We start from the raw sequence: 21484 nt of genomic DNA on the forward strand, positions 1-21484 counted from the left end.
CCCCAATCCCTCCCAGCATCACAGTCTTTTCCAATGAGCCAACCCTTCGCATGAGGTGGCCAAAGTACTGGAGCTTCAGCTTAAGCATCATTCCTTCCAAAGAAATCCCAGGGTTGATCTCCTTCAGAATGGACTGCTTGGATCTCCTTGCAGTCCAAGGGACTCTCAAGAGTCTTCTCCAACACCACAATTCAAAAGCATCATTCTTCGCTGCTCAGCATTCTTCACAGTCCAACTCTCACATCCATACATGACTACTGGAAAAACCATAGACTTGACTAGACGTACCTTAGTCGGCAAAGTAATGTCTCTGCTTTTGAATATACTATCTAGGTTGCTCATAACTTTTTTTCCAAGGAGTAAGCGTCTTTTAATTTCATGGCTGCAGTCACCATCTACAGTGATTTTGGAGCCCCAAAAATAAAGTCTGCCACTGTTTCCACTGTTTCCCCATCTATTTCCCATGAAGTGATGGGACCAGATGTCATGATCTTTGTTTTCTGAATGTTGAGCTTTAAGCCAACTTTTTCGCTCTCCTCTTTCACTTTCATCGAGAGGCTTTTTAGTTCCTCTTCACTTTCTGCCATAAGGGTGGTGTCATCTGCATATCTGAGGTTATTGATATTTCTCCCAGCAATCTTGATTTCAGCTTGTGTTTCTTCCAGTCCAGCGTTTCTCATGATGTACTCTGCATAGAAGTTAAATAAGCAGGGTGAGAATATACAGCCTTGACATACTCCTTTTCCTATTTGGAACCAGTCTGTTGTTCCATGTCCAGTTCTAACTGTTGCTTCCTGACCTGCATACAGATTTCTCAAGAGGCAGGTCAGGTATTCTGGTATTCCCATCTCTTTCAGAATTTTCCACAGTTTATTGTGATCCACACAGTCAAAGGCTTTGGCATAGTCAATAAAGCAGAAAGAGATGTTTTTCTGGAACTCTCTTGCTTTTTCCATGATCCAGCAGATGTTGGCAATTTGAGCTCTGGTTCCTCTGCCTTTTCTAAAACCAGCTGGAACATCAGGAAGTTCACGGTTCATGTATTGCTGAAGCCTGGCTTGGAGAATTTTGAGCATTACTTTACTAGCATGTGAGATGAGTGCAATTGTGCCATAGTTTGAGCATTCTTTGGCATTGCCTTTCTTTGGAATTGGAATAAAAACTGACCTTTTCCAGTCCTGTGGCTACTGCTGAGTTTTCCAAATTTGCTGGCATATTGAGTGCAACACTTTCACAGCATCATCTTTCAGGATTTGAAACAGCCCAACTGGAATTCCATCACCTCCACTAGCTTTGTTCGTAGTGATGCTTTCTAAGGCCCACTTGACTTCACTTTCCAAGATGTCTGGCTCCAGATTAGTGGTCACATCATCATGATTATCTGGGTCGTGAAGATCTTTTTTGTACAGTTCTTCAGTGTATTCTTGCCACCTCTTCTTAATATCTGCTGCTTCTGTTAGGTCCAGACCATTTCTGTCCTTTATCGAGCCCTTCTTTGCATGAAATGTTTCCTTGGTATCTCTAATTTTCTTGAAGAGATTTCTAGTCTTTCCCATTCTGTTGTTTTCCTCTATTTCTTTGCATTGATTGCTGAAGAAGGCTTTCTTATTTCTTCTTGCTATTCTTTGGAACTCTGCATTCAGATGCTTATATCTTTCCTTTTCTCCTTTGCTTTTCACCTCTCTTCTTTTCACAGCTATTTGTAAGGCCTCCCCAGACAGCCATTTTGCCTTTTTGCATTTCTTTTCCATGGGGATGGTCTTGATTCCTATCTCCTGTACAATGTCACGAACCTCATTCTATAGTTCATCAGGCACTCTATCTATCAGATCTAAGCCCTTAAATCTGTTTCTCACTTCCGCTGTATAATCATAAGGGATTTGATTTAGGTCATACCGGAATGATCTAGCGGTTTTCCCTACTTTCTTCAATTTTGAGTCTGAATTTGGTAATAAGGAGTTCATGATCTGAGCCGCAGTCAGCTCCTGGTCTTGTTTTTGTTGACTGTATAGAGCTTCTCCATCTTTGGCTGCATAGAATATAATCAATCTGATTTTGGTGTTGGCCATCTGGTGATGTCCATGTGTGGAGTCTTCTCTTGTGTTGTTGGAAGAGGGTGTTTGGTATGACCAGTGCATTTTCTTGGCAAAACTCTATTAGTCTTTGCCCTGCTTCATTCCGCATTCCAAGGCCAAATTTGCCTGTTACTCCAGGTGTTTCTTGACTTCCTACTTTCGCATTCCAGTCAAATTTCTTTGATAAAGTAAATTTGCTGTATTAATAATGATGCTAATTATACCTGGCATCATTATCATCTAAGACTATGTTTTGTAATTCCAACCCAATTGGTTGATAAAAAACATTTTCTTTGGAATGAAGAATTACATGAGTAATTAGGTATTAAACAAATATTATCAGCATATAATGTGCTAGATAATATACTAGGCACTGGGGATATAGAAATAATACTTGTAATTTTGCTGTCGAGGGTAAACCATATATCCTTTCTGAAGTTGTTTTCTTATTTATAACATGGAAAGAATAACTCCTAACTTATGTCTGTGTTAGATCTAAATCATATAATGTATGTGAAAGTACATGATAAATAATTCCTCAAAAATCATTGTCAGTTTATTCTTCTCAGTGATGTTCATGTCTCTTAAGGTAGAACGTTGACTATCTGACTTTCTCTTCTCAAAAAACCTTCACTGCCTCTCCATTGTTTGGAAGATAAAGTGTAAACACCTTAGTCAGCATTTAATATTTTCTGCAATCTAAAATGATCCAATTTTAAGTCCTGCTTTCTACAGAAAATTCTTAACTAAAATCCTACTTTCTTTCAAAAACTTTTCTTGAGGCTCTTGACATTTCTTTTTCCAATTCCTTTAGTTTTATTGTCTGTGCCATTTATTTAATGATTATTGATGCATGATTGTACTATGGTTTAAAATTGTCATTTTCCTTAATATATTTATACATTTTTTTCAGTAAATATTTTTAAATTCTAAGGTACAAGGTCTTATGGTAAATACTATGATAGATATGGAATAAATTCTGTATTTTGAAGGATTTGCAGATGGACATGTACCCTATATGAGTGTTGAATTTTAATTAAGCACTGCCTTAGATATAAGGCAAGATGTTCTTGTCCAATTCAGAATTTTCAATAACTTGAATAAATGGTAGACTTTATAAAATTTTTTGGTAATATTAAACACTGCATTGAATTTATAGATCAAAATATTTAAAAGATAAATTGATAAATTGAAAGTAACCCAGGTGCAATTCAGCAAATATTCTATACAGTTATATAATTCACTTAAAATATTCCATTTTGTAAGTAAAGGATGGTGTATATATAGCTTAACAGTAAATCATGTTTAAGAGAACCTGGTGAATTTCCTGACTACAAAAATTTGTTTCTAGATGTTTAACCTCAAATGAGAGAACTCTTATACAAAGGCCCGATTGTAGGTATAATCTAAGCTGCTAAAAGGCAGAAAATGCATCTTGTTTATCTCTATATAGTTAGTTCTTACTGCAGGGTTGTCATATAGTGATTGCTCAATGGATATTAGGTGAATAGCTAATAATGGCTGTCTTAAGTTATTGATTATTGACTGCTAGGCACTATGAAATATATTGTATATATTATCTTATTTTTCCCACAGTCATCCAGTAGAATAGGTGCTATCATAATTCCCATTTTGCATAAGATAGACTCAGGCACAAATAAGTTAAATAACTTGCTTAAGATCATATAACTAATTCATGGCAGTTCAGTTTTATTCCTAAGCCTCTCTTATTCCAAAACCAATAACATTTTCACTGGCTGCTGTTGAAAATGCTCATTTTCGCCCCAGTTTTACCTTCATGATAAAGCAATAAACAATTCAAGAAAAGACATTGTACGATTCCCAATGTGCAATCCAATAAGCTGATAGAAATGTTCGACTCTATGGACCTATCCATTTGGTAGATAGGGGATGCCAGGCAATGTGTTCTCCATCTCTATACCTGCTCCCACTAAATATGTCTATCTTTTATGTCTTCATGAAAATGTAGAAGACACAGAAGGAATGACACAATCCCTGTAGTTAAGATTATAATCTAGTTGGTGAGAAGACTTAAGGAAATAGAACAAAATAGAAATAGGATGGTAGAGAAATGGAAAGGAATTTATTAAGTAATATTTCTTGGAAAAAGTGAGGATTGAGCTTGCTACTTACAGGTTGAGGCAGGATAAAACACAACTGGAAATATGTATACAGGCATATCTTGAAGATTTTGTTCCAGATTGCCATAATATAGGGAATATTATAATAATGACACTAATAATTTGGTTTTCTAGTACATAGAAAAGTTATGGTTACACTGTAGTCTCCTAAGAGTAATGCAGTAGCATTATATCTAAATTCTTTATTGGTTAAAAAAAAATGCTACCTATCATCTGAGCCTTCAGCTAGTTGTAATATTTTTGCTGGTGGAGGGTCTTGCCTAGATGTTGATGGCTGCCGACTGATCAGGGTAGTGGTTGCTCAGGGTGGGAATGGCTGTGGAAATTTCTTAAGATAGACAATGAAGCTTACCGCAGTGATTGACTCTTCCTTTTATGACGGAATTCTCTGTAGCCTGCAGTGCTGTTTGATAGCATTTAACCCACAGCATAATTTCTTCTAAAGTGGAGTCAATCCTCTCAAACCCTGTGGCTGCTTTATCAACTAAGTTTATGTAATATTCTAAACCCTTGTTGTTATTTCCCTAATCTTCAACAAGAACAGATTCCATCTCAAGAAACCACCTTTATTGCTTATCCCAAAGGAGCAGTTCCTCAGTCTTTCAAGTTTTGTCATAAGGTTGTAGCAATTCAGTCACATCATCAGGTTCTAGTTCTCTTGCTATTTTCATCATATCTGCAGTCTCCCTCAAAGTCTTACATGAGGGTTGGACTCAACTTTTTCCAAACCCCTGTGAAAGTGACATTGAAAGTCACTAGTTGTATCCCACTCTTTGCGAACTCTTCCCATGAATCACAAGGGGCTTCCCATGTGGCACAGTGATAAAGAATCCACCTGCCAGTGCAGGAGACTCAAGAGACATGGATTCGATCCCTGGGTCAAGAAGATCCCCTGAAGAAGGAAACAGCAACCCACTCCAGTATTCTTGCCTAACAATTCCATGGACAGAGGGAGGCTTGTGGGCTATAGGCTGTGGGGCCACAAAGAGTCAGACACGAATGAGTGATTGAACACATGTAACAGACACAACATGAATCACAAGTGTTCCTAGTGGCATCTAGAATGGTGAATCTTTTCTCAAAGATTTTAATTTGACTTTGCCCAAATCCATGGGAAGAAACACCATCTAGGTCAGCATTGTTCATATATTCTTTTCTCCGTGCCTTTCCTGTAACTCTGTGGTCCATCCATTGAGGTCTGTAAATTTCAGTTATTGTATTTTTCTGAATAAATTCTATTTCTATGATAAGCTATTCTTTTTCTCATGTGTTTAAAGCATGTACATCATTGCTTGGTGATGTATTAAGATGACTACTTGAGTTTCTTTGTCAGAAACCGACATTTCTGTCACTGTGGTGTTGGTATCTAATTTTCTTTTCATTCAGTTTAAGATTCTTCTGTTTCTTCATATATTTAGTAATATTCTGTTGAGAGCTTGAAGATCTATATTTTATACCATGAGACTCAGTTTTTCAATCTTCTGTTTTAGCTGACTTCCTCTGACACCTTTCTAGCAGTGGAATGGGGAAAGTAACACTGCAGAGGGGGAGTGCTTGTTACCTGCTTATGGGGCTGAATGACCTGGATCTTTACTCAGCCTTTCCTGACATCATCTACTGGGAATATGGGGATACTCTGTTACATCCTGGCAGTGTTGAGATCACAGTTTATTCCATGGTGTCAGGCTAGATTCAAGGCTTTATTTCCTACAAGTTCATGGTCCTATGGCAAGATAGGATAGGATTTTATTTTTTATTCACTCCTTGGCATTTCCAGGTTGCTGGGTTGTTTAGTTTCCAGCGTGCCATATATGCAGGAAAAAAAAGTACAGAGAACTTATCATTGTGCTGTTCCTTGAGTCATGAGTTTTCTAGTTGGTCTGCCTTCTACTTTCTACTCTCCATTTCTGAGAGTTTTCTAATAGTTACCTTACCTGCCTCCTGAGAAATCTGTATGCAGGTCAAGAAGCAACAGTTAGAACCAGACATGGAAAGACAGACTGGTTTCAAATAGGAAAAGGAGTATGTTAAGGCTGTGTATTGTCACCCTGCTTATTTAACTTATATGCAAAGTACATAATACAAAATGCCGAGCTGCATGAAGCAAAAGCTGGAATCAAGATTGCAGGGAGAAATATCAATAACCTCAAATACGCAGATGACACCACCCTTATGGCAGAAAATGAAGGACTAAAAAGCCTCTTGATGAAAGTGAAAGAGGAGAGCGAAAAAGTTGGCTTAAAGCTCAACATTCAGAAAACAAAGATCATGACATCTGGTCCCATCATTTCATGGCAAATAGATGGGGAAACAATGGAAACAGTGAGAAACTTTATTTTGGGGGGCTCCAAAATCACTGCAGATGGTGACTGCAGCCATGAAATTAAAAGACACTTGCTCCTTGGAGGAAAAGCTATGACCAACCTAGAAAACATTTTAAAAAGCAGAGACATTACTTTGCCAACAAAAATTTGTCTAGTCAAATCTATGTTTTTTCCAGTAGTCAAGTAAGGATGTGAGAGTTGGACCATAAAGAAACCTGAGCGCGGAAGAATTGATGCTTTTGAACTGTGGTGTTGGAGAAGACTCTTGAGATCTCTTGGACTGCAAGGAGATCCAACCAGTCCATCCTAAAGGACATCACTCCTGAATATGCATTGGAAGGACTGATGCTGAAGCTGAAACTCCAATATTTTGGCCACCTGATGTGAAGAACCGACTCATTGAAAAGACCCTGATGCTGGGAAAGATTGAAGGTGGGAGGAGAAGGGCATGACAGAGAATGAGATGGTTGGATAGCATCACTGACTCGATGGACATGAATCTGAGCAAGCTTCGGGAGTTGGTAAAGGACAGAGAAGCCTGGCATGCTTCAGTCCATTAGGTTGCAAAGAGTCGGACACGAGTGAGCAACTGAACTGAACTGAATAGTTAAATGTATATAAACGTGTCTGTGTGTGTGTGTGTGTGTGTGTGTGTGTGTGTATATATATATATATATATAATGTTTCTTATTATGTACATAATGTTTAGGATTGTTGTACTTTACAGGAGGAATAGGCAATGTTTTCTTGGAGCTGGAAGTCCCTATTATCTAATTTTCTAGATGAAGAAATAGAGACTCAAATGAGATAAATAATTTCCTCTAATATCACAGAACTAAGTAAGCGGAAAAGCTCAGCTTCTCAGCTCCTAATCGTTCTTTTCCCAACATCGTTTAAAAGCACTCTAATGTCAGATTGCTCTTATTTTTGTTCTTCAAATTTTATTATCAGTAAAAAAAAGAGAAATAAAATTTATCTTCACACTTGCTTCTTGAACCACATGACAAAAGTCCCAATTAGCCATGGGTTGATCGTTACTGATTCAGAGAATTATGGTTTTAAAAGTTTTGAAAATTATTTTAAGTGATCTTTTGGCAGTTCAGTCAAATGTCAACTGCTTGGCTAGTGTTTCAATAGTTATTTTTTATTCGTTTTTATTTGGTCAATTGTTTTGTTATGTATTGAATATTTTTATTTGCTGTGGATTTGAAATAGAGTTTCTTTAATTTATATTAGTATATTTAAATTATGATTTCATTTTTAAAGTATACAGAAAACTTTTTTTAGGAACATACCCTTCCTAACAGTCATTTAATAATACCAGTTTTTTAAGCATGAAGGACAACTCATTGTGCATTTCCCTTTGTGTGATGTAAAAGCCACTATATTGGGTATGACCCTTTAGGCCATCCTCTGTCATTTTCCAGGTCAGTCCCAGAAAGGACTTTTGTTCTACATCCTTCTTGAAATACAGTATGGGTCCATTAATGTTTTACATTTATAACCTTTATTTCTTACCCTGCAGGATAGAGAGTGAACTATCCTGTGTCTGTAGAGGAAAGCATTTTGTGTTTTAGAAAGAAGAGACTCTTTTTTTGGGGGGGGGGTTCTTTTAATTTATTTATTTTAATTGGAGTCTAATTACTATACAATATTGTAGTGGTTTTTGCCATACATTGACATGAATCAGCCATGGGTTTAAATGTGTTCCCCATGCTGAAACCCCCTGCCACCTTCCTCCCCATCCCATCCCTCTGGGTCATCTGAGTGTACCAGCCCTGAGCACCCTATCTCATGCATCGAACCTGGACTGGCGATCTGTTTAACATATGATAATGTACATGTTTCAATGCTGTTCTCTCAGATCATTCCACCCTCACCTTCTCCCATAGAGTCCAAAATACTGCTCTATACATCTGTGTCTCTTTTGCTGTCTTGCATATAGGGTCATTGCTACCATCTTTCTAAATTCCATATATATACATTAATATACTGTATTGGTGTTTTTCTTTCTGGCTTACTTACTCTGTATAATAGGCTCCAGTTTCATCCACCTCATTAGAACTGATTCAAATGTATTCTTTTTAATGGCTGAGTAATATTCCATTGTGTATATGTACCACTGCTTTCTTATCCATTCATCTGCTGATGGACATCTAGGTTGCTTCTATATCCTGGCTATTATAAACAGTGCTGTGATGAACACTGGGGTACACGTGTCTCTTTCAATTCTGGTTTCCTCAGTGTGTATGCCCAACAGTGGGATTGCTGGGTAGTATGGCAGTTCTAGTTACAATTTTTTAAGGAATCTCCACTGTTCTCCATAGTGGCTGTGCTAGTTTGCATTCCCACCAACAGTGTAAGAGGGTTCCCTTTTCTCCACACCCTTTCCAGCATTTATGTATTGTAGACTTTTTTTCCTGATATTTAAAATATAAATTTATTGACTTTAATTGGAGGATAATTACTTTACAATATTGTATTGGTTTTGCCATACATCAACATGAATCTGCCATGGGTGTACCCGTATTCCCCATCCTGAACCCCCCACCCACCTCCCTCCCCATACCATCTCAGTGCATCAGCCCTGAGCACTCAGTGCATCAGCCCTGAGCATCCTGTATTATGCATTGAGCCTGGTCTGGCGATCATTTCACATACGATATTAGACTTTTTGATAGCAGCCATTCTGACCAGCATGAGATGGCACCTCATTGTGGTTTTAATTTGCATTTCTCTGATAATGAATGATGTTGAGCATCTTTTCATGTGTTTGTTAGTCATCTGTATGTCTTCTTTGGAGAAATGTCTGTTTAGTTCTTTGGCCCATTTTTTGATTGGGTCATTTATTTTTCTGGAATTGAGCTGCAGGGGTTGCTTGTATATTTTGGAGATTAATTCTTTGTCAGTTGCTTTGTTTGCTATTATTTTCTCCCATTCTGAAGGCTGTCTTTTCACCTTGCTTATAGTTTCCTTCGTTGTTGTTGTGATCTCTCCATTTTCATTTCTAATTTGTTGATTTGATTCTTCTTCCTTTGTTTCTTGATGAGTCTGGCTAATGGTTTGTCAATTTTATTTATCTTCTCAAAGAACCAGCTTTTAGCTTTGTTGATTTTTGCTATGGTCTCTTTTGTTTCTTTTGCATTTATTTCTGCCCTAATTTTTAAGATTTATGTCCTTCTACTAATCCTGGGGTTCTCCATTTCTTCCTTTTCTAGTTGCTTTAGGTTTAGAGTTAGGTTATTTGTTTGATTTTTTTCTTGTTTGTTGAGGCAAGCCTGTATTGCTATGAATCTTCCCTTTCTCACTGCTTTTACAGTGTCCCATAGGTTTTGGGTTGTTGTGTTTTCATTTTCACTTGTTTCATATTTTGATTACTGTTTTGATTTCTTCTGTGATTTGTTGGTTATTCAGAAGCGTGTTGTGCAGCCTCCATATGTTGGAATTTTTAATAATTTTTTCCTGTAATTGCCATCTAATCTTACTGCATTGTGGTCAGAAAGGATGATTGGAATGATTTCAATTTTTTTGATTTTACCAAGGCTAGATTTATGGCCCAGGATGTGATCTATCCTGGAGAAGGTCCCATGTGCACTTGAGAAAAAGGTGAAATTCATTGTTTTGGGGTGAAATGTCCTATAGATATCAATTAGGTCTAACTAGTCCTTTGTGTCATATAAAGTTTGTTTCCTTTTTAATTTTATGCTTAATTGATCTATCCATAGTTGTGAGTAGAGTATTAAAGTCTCCCACTATTATGGTGTTAGTGTTAACTTCCCCTTTCATACTTGTTAGCATTTGCCTTACATATTGCGGTACTCATATGTTGGTTGCATATATATTTATAATTGTTATATCTTATTCTTGGATTGATCCTTTGATCATTATGTAGTGTCCTTTTTTGTCTCTTTTCACATTCTTTATTTTAAAATCTATTTTATCTGATAGGAGTTTTGCTACTCCTGGTTTTTTTTTTTTTTTTTTTTTTTTGGTCTCCATTTATATGAAATATCTTTTTCCGGCCCTTCAATTTCAGTTTGTATGTGTCCCTTGTTTTGAGGTGGGTCTCTTGTAGACAGCATATATAGGGGTCTTGTTTTTGTATCCATTCATCCAGTCTTTGTCTTTTGGTTGGGGCATTCAACCCATTTACACTTAAGGTAATTATTGATAAGTATGATCCTGTTACCATTTACTTTTTATTTTTATTTTTCTTTGTTCCAATTTATTTTTTTTTCCATCATTTCAATTTATTTATTTATTTAATTGGTTTTGCCATACATCGACACGAATCCACAATGGGTGTACATGTGTTCCCAAACATGAACCCCCCTCCCACCTCCCTCCCCATAAAATCTCTCTGGGTCATCACCGTGCACCAGCCCCAAGCATGCTGTATCCTGCGTTGGGCACAGACTGGCGATTCGATTCTCATATGATAGTATACATGTTACAATGCCATTCTCCCAAATCATCCCACCCTCTCCCTCTGAGTCCAAAAGTCCATTATACACATCTGTGTCTTTTTTGCTGTCTTGCATACAGGGTTGTCACTGCCATCTTTCTAAATTCCATATATATATATATGTTAGTATAGTGTATTGGTGTTTTTCTTTCTGGCTTACTTCACTCTGTATAATCGGCTCCAGTTTCATCCATCTCATCAGAACTGATTCAAATGTATTCTTTTTAACGGCTGAGTAATACTCCATTGTGTATATGTACCACAGCTTTCTTATCCATTCATCTGCTGATGGACATCTAGGTTGTTTCCATGTCCTAGCTATTATAAACAGTGCTGCGCCATTTACTTTTTATTTTGGGGTTTGAGTTTATATATCCTTTCTGTGTTTCCTGTCTAGAGAAGATCCTTTAGCATTTGTTGGAGAGCTGGTTTGGTGGTGCTGAATTCTCTCAGCTTTTGTTTGTCAGTAAAGCTTTTGATTTCTCCTTCATATTTGAATGAGATCCTTGCTGGGAACAGTAATCCAGGTTGTAGGTTTTTCTCCTTCATCACTTTAAGTATGTCCTGTTGTTCCCTTCTGGCTTGAAGAGTTTCTATTGAAAGATCAACCTTTATCCTGATAGGAATCCCCTTGTGTGTTATTTGTTGTTTTTCCTTGCTGCTTTTAATATTTGTTCTTTCTTTTTGATCTTTGTTAATTTGATTAATATGTATCTTGGGGTGTTTCTCCTTGGATTTATCCTGTTTGGGACTCTCTGGGTTTCTTGGACTTATGTGACTATTTCCTTCCCCATTTTAGGGACGTTTTCAACTATTATCTCCTCAAGTATTTCCTCATGGCCTTTCTTTTTGTCTTCTTCTTCTAGGACTCATATGATTCGAATGTTGAGGCATTTCACATTGTCCCAGAGGTCTCTGAGGTTGTCCTCATTTCTTTTAATTATTTTTTTCTTTTTTCCTCTCTGCTTCATTATTTCTACCATTCTATCTTCTACCTCACTTATCCTATCTTTGGACTCTCTTATTCTACTATTGGTTCCCTCCAGAGTGTTTTTGATCTCATTTATTACATTATTCATTATTGATCAACTCTTTCTTATTTCTTCTAGGTCCTTGTTAAACATTTCTTGCATCTTCACAGTCTTTGTCTCCAGGCTATTTATCTATAACTCCATTTTGTTTTCAAGGTTTTTGATCATTTTTCCTATCGTTATTCAGAATTATTTATCAGGTAGATTCCCTATCTCCTCCTCTTTTGTTTGGTTTGGTGGGCATTTATCATGTTCCTTTACCTGCTGAATACTTCTCTGCCTTTTCATCTTGTTTAGATTGCTGTGTTTGCTGTGGTCTTTCTGTGTTCTGGCAGTTTGTGGTTCCTTTTTATTGTGGAGGTTCCTCCCTGTGTGTGTGTGGGGGGGGGGGGAGTTGAACAAGTGGCTTGTCATGGTTTCCTGGTTAGGGAAGCTTGCATCAGTGTTCTGGTGGGTGGAGCTGGATTTCTTCTCTCTGGAGTGCAGTGATGTGTCCAGTAGTGAGTTTTGAGATGTCAGTGGGTTTGGTGTGACTTTGGGCAGCCTGTATATTGAAGCTCAGGGCTAAGTTTCTGTGTTGTTGGAGAATTTGCGTGGTATGTCTTGCTCTGGAACTTGTTGGCTTGGTTTCACTGTAGGTATGGAGGCTTTTGGATGAGCTCTTATTGATTAATGTTCCCTGGAGTCAGGAGTTCTCTGGTATTCTCAGGTTTTGGGCTTAAGCTTCCTGCCTCTGGTTTTCAGTCTTATTCTTACAGTTGCCTCAAGACTTCTCCATCCATACAGCACCGATGAGAAACTTCTAGGTAAATGGTGAAAAGATTCTCCACAGTGAGGGAAACCAGAGAAGTTCACAGAGTTACATGGATAAGAGAAGAGGGAGGAGGGAGATAGATGTGACCAGGATGAGAAGAGGGTGAATCAAAAGGGCAGAGAGCAATCTAGCCAGTAATTCTTCCCTGTGTGCTCTCCACAGTCTGGAATCCTCAGAGTGGTTCACGGAGTTACATAGAGAAGAGAAGAGGGAGGAAGGAGATAGAAGTGAGCAGGAGGAGAAAAGGGGGAATCAAAAGGAGAGAGAGAGGGATCTGGGCAGTACTCTGTTCCCTAAGTGTTCTCCACAGCCTGGAACACAGAGATTCCCAGAGTTATGTAGAGAAGAGAAGGGGGAGAGAGGAGATAGAGGTGTCCTGGGGGAGAAAAAGGAAAGTCAAAAGGGGGAGAGAGTAATCAAGCCAGTAATCACACTCCTAAGTAAAAATGGGCACTTAAGATTGTATTCTTAAATGTACAAAATTGATAACAAATACCAAAAAGCAATAATTAAAAATTTAGAGTAAAAGTTAGATTCTCAAAAATACAATCTTTAAAGAAATCCAACAAAATCACAAAAAGTATAAGAAACATATATGAAGTTTGCTTTAAAATAGGGTCTTTTTTGGTGAGGTAATAGTAGGTTATTAGAATGAAAATTAAAGGAGTAATAAAGGACTTAAATTTTTTTTAATTTAAAAAATGATAATAGTAAAAATATATCTAGGAATTTCTCTGGAGCTATGTGGGCAGTGTGGGGTCAGTTCATTTGGGGTCAGTTCAGTTTCAGATAATTCCTTGTTCCAGATTATACTTCTCAAGATCTATAGGCCCTTTCCAATGTAGTCGTGTTAACTACAGGGATTTTAATCTATTGCACCTGTCACTTCCAAAGCGATTCCCTCTTTATTTGGCTTCTGTTTGCAAGTCTCTTCAGGGTCTAATTTCTGCTCTGACACAAGGGGGCGAAGATGGTCTCTGGTTTAGGCTCACTTGTTCAGTTGTGCTGTTGGGAGGCAGGAACACTGCAAACAAATATTACTGGTGTTTGTGGGGGAGTGCTCACAGTGTTTTGGCCACACTGGGTTTGCCCCCGCTCGTGGTGTGTGTGCTTTCTCAGTCTATACTGCTCAGGCTCCAGGTTGCTCTGCAGGGAGTGGGCCCTGGGTTGCATGCACTTCCCAGGTCTAAACCGCTCATGTTCAGGTTCTCGGGTCCTTGACAAAGGCACAGACTCAGTTGGGCTTGCATTATGTGCCCTTCCCAGGTCCAAGCAGCTCAGGCAACCAGTTGCTTGGCAAGTGCACTCTCCTCAGGCGGCAAGTGCGTCTTATCACCTCCTCGGTCCCGGCCACTCAGATTCCTAGGTGGCAGCGGGCGCACTCATCTACAGTGTACCCCATGTCTCTTCTGGGGAGCTGATCTCTAGCTGTGACCCTCTCAGCAGATGTCAATCGTCCAGAATCCCAGGAAGTCTTGGTTAGAAACTGGAAGCCTGCTCACAGTTTGGTAAAGGATGCTGTCTCTGGGGCCGAGTTTGCCCCTTTCAGGCTCTGGCTGGCACCCACCTGCCCCCTGCCTCCAGTGGGGGATGGGCCTGTCCACAGCCGGCTAGCTCTCCTCTGGTATTCGCTCAGTCCTTTATTCTGTGAGTGGGTCTGGCAGTGCCTTAGGTTAGGGCTTTTCATGGGATAGTTCTCTCTCTCTCTCTCTCTCTCTCTCTCTCTCTCTCTCTCTCTCTCTCTCTCTCTCTCTGTGGCTATCAGGCAGTTTAGATTGCTATCTCATGTTAGCTCCCTCAGATTTCCCTCAGGGCATTAAGGCCAGGTCCTTACCCTAAGCAATGCAGCCTGCTCCTCCCTGTTCAGCCCCTGCTTGCTGGTGGTGGATGGGAGCATCTTGGGGTACTTCTCCACTGTGAGTTGCCCTTAGGCATGTAATCTGTGGGTTTTATTTATTTATTTTTCCTCACACTTATGTTACCCTCCGAGATTCCAAAACTCCCCACAGACCCACTGGTGAGAGGGTTTCCTGGTGTTTGTAAACTTCTCCTCTTTTAAGACTCCCTGCCCGGGATGGGTCTCCATCCCTAACTCTTTTGTCTCTCTTTTTATCTTTTATATTTTGTTCTACCTCTTTTCAAAGACAATGGGCTGCTTTTCTGTGTGCCTGATGTCCTCTGCTAGCGTTCAGTTGTTTTGTGGAATTTGTTCAGTGTTCAAATATTCTTTCGATGAATTTGTGGGGGAGAAAGTAATCTCCCCATCCTATTCCTCTGCCATCTTAGGACCGCCCCCAAGACTTTTTGTATACTCTTCCCTTTTCTCATCCTCCACACTACAGTTTCCTTACCTTTTGAACATGTATTACCTAAATACTAGTGAAGTTCAAAAATATAAAAAGATTTAAGGAAGATTTAGACAAGAACTGGGCAACCAATTTTTCAGGAAAGTGTTTCAAGTGAGCCTGGTATATAGATTCTCTGAGCTTTTAGGTGACTAAATGTGGTCTGAGATAATCAAAGCCCCTAAGATGGTTACACTGGCTATGTGCAGTATTTACATGTATCATGATGAAGGTAAATGTAGGCAGCATTGGTTTTAGTTAGATACGTTCACAGAGGCCTTATTCATTCACTCATTTTAATTCATATTTTATTTTATTATTATTTTTTACTTTACAATATTGTATTGGTTTTGCCATACATCAACATGAATCTGCCACGGGTGTACACGAGTTCCCAGTCCTGAACCCCCCTCCCACCTCCCTCCCCATACCATCTCTCTGGGTCTGAAGTAAACATTCAAATTTTACTTCAGTATGTAGGAGAGAAACTAGAACACTTGAAGTTGGATGGTAAACTTTGAGGTCATTACCAAGTTTTTGTAATTTTTTGTTTACTATCATTTTTGGGGGGACAACCTACAGGCTCAGACGGTAAAGCATCTGCCTGCAATGAGGGAGACCCGGGTTTGATTCCTGGGTCGGGAAGATCCCCTGGAGAAGGAAATGGCAATCCACTCCAGCACTCTTGCCTGGAAAATCCCATGGATGGAGGAGCCTGATAGGCTACAGTCCATGGGGTCGCAAAGAGTCGGACATGACTGAGCGACTTCACTTTCACTTTCACCAAACTGGTGGGGTAACACAGAGTACTGGATTAAAAATAAGGTCTGGAGTAAGACAGAGCTGGGATGAATTCCTACTTTGCCCATTTACAAACAGAATAGAGCAGTAGTTAATGCTGTAGACTTTGGAGTTAAATTGGCCTGGTATTTGAATCTGAGCTCTGGTAATCACCAACTCTGTGACCTGGGGCAAGTTATTCATTTTCTATCTCATTTACTGATCTCTAAAATGGTGATAACACATTGACTGGGCCTGAATGGTAGTATAACAGTGGTAACACACCTCATAGAATCAGTTTGAGATTAAAGGAGTTAGTGCGGCCGAGAGGAGTCACCCCACGTCTGAGGTCAGGGACAGCGGCCCAGAGTGCCAGGCTGCAACGGCGCAGGAACGGCCGAGTGGAGCTACCCAGGTCCGAGGACAGGGCTGGAGGCCGGGAAGAGCTACCCTGCATCCCAGGCCGGGGACGGCCTGGAGAAGCCACCTCATGCCCGAGGCCAGGGGCGGTGGCTGGGAGGAGCAACCTGAGGAGCAGTGACTGTAAGGGTGCAGGAGGGCCTAGACGAGCTATTCCACACTGAAGGTCAGGAAAGGCAGCTGTAAGGAGATACCCCTCGTACAAGGCAAGGAGCAGTGGCTGTGCTTTGCTGGAGCAGCTGTGAAGATACCCCACGCCCAAGTTAAGAGAAACCCAAGTAAGATGGTAGGTGTTGCAAGAGAGCATCAGAGGGCAGACACACTGAAACCATACTCACAGAAAACTAGTCAATCTAATCACACTAGGACCACAGCCTTGTCTAACTCAATGAAACCAAGCAATGCCCACGGGGCAACCCGAGACGGGCGGGTCATGGTGGAGAGGTCTGAACAGAATGTGGTCCACTGGAGAAGGGAATGGCAAACCACTTCAGTATTCTTGCCTTGAGAACCCCATGAACAGTATGAAAAGGCAATATGATAGGATACCAAAAGAGGAACTCCCCAGGTCAGTAGGTGCCCAATATGCTACTGGAGATCACTGGAGAAATAACTCCAGAAAGAATGAAGAGATGGAGCCAAAGCAAAAACAAAACCCAGCTGTGGATGTGACTGGTGATAGAAGCAAGGTCCAATGCTGTAAAGAGCAATATTGCATAGGAACCTGGAATGTCAGGTCCATGAATCAAGGCAAGATGGAAGTGGTCAAACAGGAGATGGCAAGAGTGAACATCGACATTCTAGGAATCAGCAAACTAAAATGGAGTGGAATGGGTGAATTTAACTCAGATGATCATTATATCTACTACTGCGGGCAGGAATCCCTCAGAAGAAATGGAGTAGCCATCATGGTCAACAAAAGAGTCCGAAATGCAGTACTTGGTTGCAATCTCAAAAACGACAGAATGATCTCTGTTCGTTTCCAAGGCAAACCATCAATATCACAGTTATCCAAGTCTATGCCCCAACCAGTAACGCTGAAGAAGCTGAAGTCGAACGGTTTTATGAAGACCTACAAGACCTTGTAGAACTAACACCCAAAAAAGATGTCCTTTTCATTATAGGGGGCTGGAATGCAAAAGTAGGAAGTCAAGAAACACCTGGAGTAACAGGCAAATTTGGCCTTGGAACGTGGAATGAAGCAGGGCAAAAACTAATAGAGTTTTGCCAAGAAAATGCACTGGTCATAGGAAACACCCTCTTCCAACAACACAAGAGAAGACTCTACACATGGACATGACCAGATGGTCAACACCAAAATCCGATTGATTATATTCTTTGCAGCCAAAGATGGAGAAGCTCTATACAGTCAACAATAACAAGACCAGGAGCTGACTGTGGCTCAGATCATGAACTCCTTATTACCAAATTCAGACTCAAATTGAAGACAGTAGGGAAAACCGCTAGATCATTCCGGTATGACCTAAATCAAATCCCTTATGATTATACAGTGGAAGTGAGAAATAGATTTAAGGGCCTAGATCTGATAGATAGAGTGCCTGATGAACTATAGAATGAGGTTCGTGACATTGTACAGGAGACAGGGATCAAGACCATCCCCATGGAAAAGAAATGCTAAAAAGCACAATGGCTGTCTGGGGAGGCCTTACAAATAGCTGTGAAAAGAAGAGAGGTGAAAAGCAAAGGAGAAAAGGAAAGATATAAGCATCTGAATGCAGAGTTCCAAAGAATAGCAAGGAGAGATAAAGAAGCCTTCTTCAGTGATCAATGCAAAGAAATAGAGGAAAACAACAGAATGGGAAAGACTAGAGATCTTGTCAAGAAAATTAGAGATACCAAGGGAACATTTCATGCAAAGAAGGGCTCGATAAAGGACAGAAATGGTCTGGACCTAACAGAAGCAGAAGATATTAAGAAGAGGTGGCAAGAATACACAGAAGAACTGTACAAAAAAGATCTTCACGACCCAGATAATCATGATGGTGTGATCACTCATCTAGAGCCAGACATCTTGGAAAGTGAAGTCAAGTGGGCCTTAGAAAGCATCACTACGAACAAAGCTAGTGGAGGTGATGGAATTCCAGTTGGGCTGTTTCAAATCCTGAAAGATGATGCTGTGAAAGTGTTGCACTCAGTATGCCAGCAAATTTGGAAAACTCAGCAGTGGCCACAGGACTGGAAAAGGTCAGTTTTCATTCCAATTCCAAAGAAAGGCAATGCCAAAGAATGCTCAAACTATGGCACAATTGCACTCAACTCACATGCTAGTAAAGTAATGCTCAAAATTCTCCAAGCCAGGCTTCAGCAATACATGAACTGTAAACTTCCTGATGTTCCAGCTGGTTTTAGAAAAGGCAGAGGAACCAGAGATCAAATTGCCAACATCTGCTGGATCATGGAAAAAGCAAGAGAGTTCTAGAAAAACATCTCTTTCTGCTTTATTAACTATGCCAAAGCCTTTGACTGTGTGGATCACAATAAACTGTGGAAAATTCTGAGAGAGATGGGAATACCAGACCACCTAACCTGCCTCTTGAGAAATCTGTATGCAGGTCAGGAAGCAACAGTTAGAACTGGACATGGAACAACAGACTAGTTCCAAATAGGAAAAGGAGTACGTCAAGGCTGTATATTGTCACCCTGCTTATTTAACTTCTATGCAGAGTACATCATGAGAAACGCTGGTCTGGAAGAAGCGCAAGCTGGAATCAAGATTGCCGGGAGAAATATCAATAACCTCAGATATGCAGATGACACCACCCTTATGGCAGAAAGTAAAGAAGAACTAAAAATCCTCTTGATGAAAGTGAAAGAGAGTGAAAAAGTTGACTTAAAGCTCAACATTCAAAAACGAAGATCATGGTATCTGGTCCCATCACTTCATGGGAAATAGATGGGAAACAGTGGAAACAGTGTCAGACTATTTTTTTGGGCTCCAAAATCACTGTAGATGGTGACTGCAGCCATGAAATTAAAAGACACTTACTCCTTGGAAGAAAAGTTATGAGCAACCTAGATAGTATATTCAAAAGCAGAGACATTACTTTGCCGACTAAAGTCTGTCTAGTCAAGGCTATGGTTTTTCCAGTGGTCATGTGTGGTTGTGAGAGTTGGACTGTGAAGAAAGCTGAGCGCCAAAGGGTTGATGATTTTGAACTGTGATGTTGGAGAAGACTCTTGAGAGTTCCTTGGACTGCAAGGAGATCCAACCAGTCCATTCTGAAGGAGATCAGTTCTGGGATTTCTTTGGAAGGACTGATGCTAAAGCTGAAACTCCAGTACTTTGGCCACCTCATGCAAGTAGTTGACTCATTGGAAAAGACTGTGATGCTGCGAGGGATTGGGGGCAGGAGGAGAAGGGGACGACAGAGGATGAGATGGCTGGATGGCATCACGGACTCGATGGACGTGAGTCTGGGTGAACTCCTGGAGTTGGTGATGGACAGGGAGGCCTGGCGTGCTGTGATTCATGGTGTCACGAAGAGTCAGACACGACTGAGCGACTGAACTGAACTGAACTGAACTGAAGCACTAAAAGGGCTTCCCCAGTGGTTCAGTGGTGAAGAATCTGCCTGCAATGCAGGAAACTTGGGTCTTACCCCTAGGTTGGGAAGATCCCCTGGAGAAGAAAATGATAACCCACTCCAGTATTCTTGAGTGGAAAATTCCATATACAGAGGAACCTGGCGGGCTACTGTTCATGAGGTTGCAAAGAGTTGTGCGTGACTGAGTGACTAACACTTTCATAATTTCTTTAGATTTGTTGAGTTTTATAAGCTTTCTCCCAGAATACTTTGGCTGTCTAGCTGTTATGTCCTAAGAAAGAGTCATTAGTCAGAAAAACTAGTGAAATTCTGGTATAACTGGAAGATAGTTGAAAACAACGGAATATCTGTGTCCACTTGCGCTGAACCATGGTACATCAATGCCCGGCTTATGGTAAGAAATTCTGATTGCTCTAATTGAATAAAGAAGAATTGGAAAGATCAGATAAGGGGCAACTAAAGGCAAGGATTAAGAGTTATGTAAAAAGAAAAACAAAGTAACAGCAATAAGTCTAGGCAAGAACAGAACAATATGAACTATAAAAGAGCAATGAAATCAGAAATATACCTTTCTACCAAGAGCTCTCATAGACACACAAAAGTAAATATATCTCAGTTGTACTTAGCCATCTTTATCCTCAAAGTTGTGTTTTCTTTGTATTGTTTAACTCACTTAGGAGTGCCTCCATCCACCCAAGCATCTAGTAAAAATCCTTGGGAGTTAATTATAGCTTATCATTTTCTTTCATTTTCAACATCCAACCTATTGTCAAGTCTTGTCATTTTTACTTCCATGTCATGTCTTGAATGAAAACTTTTTTTGAAGTTCTCATTGCTGATACTTTAATTTAGGATTTCATTATTGTCTGTATTTTAATATTAGTATTCTGCACGTGTCTCACATCTCTATTAATTCTGTATCTTCAACTCCTAGTATAGTACCGGAATATAAGAGATAACCAATGAAGATTTCTTTTTCATTTTTAGAAAGTTTTTCATTTAAAATGAATAAAGAAGGATAATTGATTTGTTCAACAACATTAAGTACATTTAATAAATTTAAAAGAAAGTTCATTTTATGCATAGTGGTTTGTAGATCTTAATCCTCTATCCTTATTTTGCTCCTTTTCCCTTTCCTCTCTCCACTGACATCCACTAGTTTGTTTTCTATATCTGTGAGTCTGTTTCTTCTTTTTTGTTGTTATATTTATTTATTTTTTAGATTCCTCATGCTGTGCATAAAATACATAAGCAACAAAAATATATTGTACAGCACAGGGAAATATAGCCATTATTTTGAAATAACGTTAAATGGAGTATAATCTGTAAAAATATTGAATTGCTATGGTGTAACCTGAAAATAGTATAATATTGTACAACAACTATACTTCAATAAAAAAGAAAGCCCAGTATTATGAATTGTATTTCTTTAACAGAAAACATGAAATGGAAATAAAAATATCTACAGTAGCACTTTACATTATTTAATGACTGATCCAAAA

Source organism: Ovis canadensis, chromosome X (genome assembly GCF_042477335.2).
Source record: "Ovis canadensis isolate MfBH-ARS-UI-01 breed Bighorn chromosome X, ARS-UI_OviCan_v2, whole genome shotgun sequence".
Lineage (NCBI taxonomy): Eukaryota > Metazoa > Chordata > Mammalia > Artiodactyla > Bovidae > Ovis > Ovis canadensis.